Below are 4,433 nucleotides of genomic sequence, written 5' to 3'. Positions count from 1 at the left end.
GGGACAAAGTTTAACAACATGACTAGAAAGCCCATAGAGGAAGTAAAAATTAGGAAAATTCTTAAAGAAGAGGCTGTTCTCTATAGATGCTTCCCTTTCTATTAATAATCATAAGAGATTCAGGGAGCTATGCAAAAATATATAGCTTGATACAAATATGAGGATTCCCTCTAGGGTTAAAGAAATTCTCTTGCTCAACTCGAAGAACCTCTCCTAACTTGTAGCACAAGAAAGATAATTGGTTACAAAGGGACAGAGGTAGATATAAGAGTTTAACCCACATTGGGATTCTCGTGGAATTATTTGCATCAGAAGAGAAGCCTTGAGACCACCATTCCAAGTACAGAGGCTGGTGTCTTATTATCTAGAGCCCATACTATAGGGATATGGTAGCCATTTTTGGCCATTCATAAAGAAACACAAAAAAACCTTTTTGGGGAACCTAACATTGACAACAGTCATGCCCTTTCTAATCCACTTGGTGCTAATCCAAGTTCTAAGATAGGCCATAGGAGGGAGAAGGTGACCTACCAAGGCATGGAAGCTAAGCTGATTCATTGATTCTATAAGTGTCATCCAGGAAGGCCAATATACTTTTACCTTAATTAAGTTGCTCACCCTCACCCAAAATTTTGTGTTTTCTTTCAGCAATTGTTCCCTCATCTCTTTGTGCTCCTTAGTCATTCTCGACCTTTTGACGATCTTCTCTTTTATGCTGCAGGTAGGTACATCTTGGTTTCTCTTGTTCTGTTAAGGATTTTTGCCACTTCTATTGGACCTCCTCCATCTTTGGTTTCACTTCGTACTCCTCCATTCTCGTTATCTAGGCCTCTATTGTCAACAACATCGATTGTGGGGCTAGCTTTTGAGGCTCTTCTTTCACTTGCAACATTGGCTATACTAGATCTTGGGTCATGGGCAATTTCCTAGGGCTTGTTGGTTGCTTTTCCATGCATGGCATGTCTTCTCCTCTGAAATTTTGTGATAATGTTCCAAGTAGTGATGTTGGACACCATCTCTAAAATATTGTACTTTGAGGAAGAAACATGGCATTGAAGTTGTATCTTGTACATCAATCAGGAAGACCCTTTGTTCATGGATCCAATAAATTGATGCATCTATCTCAATGGAGCAAGTGTAACCCCCCAAACAAGCATACCCTAGGTGTAGTCCCGCTACATTCTTTGTTTCCTAGCCAAGATCTAGAGGGCCCCCTATCAAATTCGCTATGTTGTGAGGCAGCTCATAGACAATGCAAAATCAACTTGAGATCATTGTTCATGTAGTAGTCACACCTTACATCAATGTGCATTTGCTTCCCCATGGGAAATCATCCAAAAGAAATAGGTAATATTTTGGGGTCAGTAGTAGCTGGTCCACAAAAACAACCATAATTAGGATACAAAATCCTAGGGCATTTGTTGCTCAATCCAATGCCACTCTCTCAAAGTAGTTTAGGCTACCACCTTTAGTTGGATGTGATAAAAAATGCATGGTGTTTGCAAGAGGAAAGGCATCTCAACAACCTATCCAAGTGCCTTACTGCAAAGGGCCAAAACCACTTATCTGGATCCCACTACACCTCATGAAGGGGTCAACTCTCCCACAACCAAAGCTAACCACCGTGACTTATCCTGACCCAAATTGACTGGCATTGGATCAATGGTATCATAGCCCCATTCTATAGAGCTTAGAGCAGTAGGATCCTTGGTCTTGATGCCAATATTGAATCCTAAGAGGCACCCTATACTAGAGAACTGTCCATACCAATGTGGATGAGTTGGAGTCATTCTCTAATGGAATTATCAAATGTTGACTAATAGCATCTTGTTCAACACATTATTACGTAACCAGAAGTTGAGCCTTTCATAATTACTCATGGATTTCTCCATTTGATTGATTCTCCTCTACTGCTATGTTGGACAAGGCTCTAGAGGTCAAAAGTGATTGCTACCTCACAACTTGTAAGTCCTATTATGGTCTTCTTACCATCTAATCATGGTTATTTAGGGTGCTCTATGCTAGAATCTATACAATGGAGCTATTATAGCAAAATTCTAGAATTGGAAGTTACTTTTTCCAATTACCTTTCCCTCTACTCAAACATGCTCATAAACATATCTTCCAAAGTTTGATTGACTATTTTTGTTCAGTTGGTTAACTATGGATGGTCAGATTTGCTTATATTTAAAGGTTTTGTCAAACCTAAATTCCTTTCATAGTTGTAATGCCCTTAAAGGATCCTAAATAAGGCCATTGGTAGAGTTGCAAGTAGGTTACAAATATGGATGAAGTATGTTTTCTCTAGAGAACTCCTTAAATGAAAGTAATACTACTTTGTTGAACATGTTGGAACATAATAAAAATTGAAGCCTTATATAGTCAAGTACCTATATTCCTTGCCATATATAATTGATACATTTCTCCATTTTATCACTTCTTGCCTTCTTCTATGTTTAATATGGCTCCAAAGATCTAAAGAAGTTTCAACCTCACACCCACTAAGTACTATCATGGTATGATTACAATTTGTCATGGTTGCTTTGGTGCTTTAGGCTAGGGCCTATACAAGTGGACTATCGCTAGTAAGTCAACAATAAAATGTACTAAAATGGGCTCTTTTGATGCAAACTCCCTACATTTATTTATTCACTAGGTACTTTTGGCAACTCATTAACATAATTTTGGATATCTAAAGTCTTGCTTGGCTAGAAGAACAATCTTCGTTTTAACATAAGTTGCCTAAATACTTGAGTGTCTCACATTTAGACTTTCATGGAATTCACAAATATTTGGTTTGCAAACCCTTTATCATCTAGAACTCATGCCCTCTAGATAACCACCTTCAATTGTATACTTTTGCTCTTAAGCAACTTAGGTGAAATTTCTTGGAAGGGTATACTATATTCGCCTACATCTTATATCTCAACTCACCATTAGGCATTGGATCTTCCATCTCTAATATTGGCATAGATTAGAGATGGCAGATCCAATTCCTATATTAGATCTTTTCTTACCTCTAAGACTTCTATATTTGTCTCTTATCTTGTTAAGTGGGTGTGTCCTTGAAACATCAACTTTGGCATATTTTGTAATGTAAAGGCTTGATAATCCAAGAAATGTTTATAACCCTTGGATAATGCCATCTAAGAAAACCTTTATTTGTTTTAGATCCATATGCATTCCATATCAAAAAATCATGTCCCAATTATTGATGAAGACTCCATCCTTAGAGATTTTGGAATATATTTTATGCTTACAAAGCAACTTGAAAAGTCCTTTCAAATGCTTCTTTGTTTGTTCATTGGCTTGTTCATTTTTTTTTCGAGAGAAAAGAAACTTCCATTAATGCTTGAGAAACACCATAGAAATTAGCCTGCTAGAGGAGCTAAGGATGGTGGTAAGTACAATAGAAAAAGTGGTTGTAAAAAAGAGACTAGCCTATTTCTGGAGAACCTAGTTGACTACCTAGGAAATCTGTGGAATAGGGGCTAACAACCAAGGTGTTTTTCTATACATCCAGCATATAAAAATATTGATGGAAGAAGTGACAATGTTTGAATTTAAATAATTGTTAGTTGAATTTTGAAGAAACATATTTTCTATCATCTTCATGTGTAGATAGAGTTACAAAACTAATGACATGTATTGGGTTGTGGAGAAAATTTGAAATGATTATCTTTTGAGTGTTTAATATTGTCATTTTAATGACATGTGTGGGTCCACCTGCATTGGTGCTGTATGGCGAAGTTAGTAATTGGCAAACATAATGGGACTCAAATTCGTTCACCTATGAATCACAATGGGACAAAGATTCATTCTAGGTTTTGTTGTTGTAGTAGTGCAAGGCCTTGTGTTAGGGTGCACATGCTTTTTGTAATCACATGCATTGCTGATGGATTTTTAATAGGTAAGACTAAATGCAAGATTTGTAATGGGACAAGACATGGTGTGTCTCTAATTCACTATCGTTCAAAGAGCTGTGCTAAATCTTGTCCGATGATACAGAGGTCTACACACGCACTTTTTATTGTATGCTTAGGGGCATGCACCTAGACATGTGTGGGTCCACAAACATTGGTACTGCACCTTTAGCTGTCATTCTTGATCCTAAAGTACCATCCCAAGTGGCATGCAAAGTGTAGATGATGTCCTACTAGATGGTGACTAGGGTAGCCTTCGGAGGGACGTACTAGCTACTACCAACCACGTGATTGCATGGAGCAACCCTCCAAGCAGCCATGCTGGACACCCTCCCAAACACTATCCTCTAGCAAAAACATCAGGCCTACACAAGAAGGTAGCCATGCATCATATATCTCTATTCGAGAGACCTACTAGCCATTAACCCTATAAGCTAGTGAAACTTAATCAATCAAGAAGGCATGCTCGCCCCCTGTGAGCCATGCTACCATCCCCCATGTGAAGTCTTG

This window comes from Dipteris shenzhenensis, chromosome 2 (assembly GCF_047967505.1).
Source record: "Dipteris shenzhenensis isolate YYH24624 ecotype China chromosome 2, Dip_SZ_1.0, whole genome shotgun sequence".
In the NCBI taxonomy this organism is placed as follows: Eukaryota; Viridiplantae; Streptophyta; class Polypodiopsida; order Gleicheniales; family Dipteridaceae; genus Dipteris; species Dipteris shenzhenensis.
The sequence above is the reverse complement of the archived record's forward strand: the minus strand, read 5'-3'. Positions refer to the sequence as shown.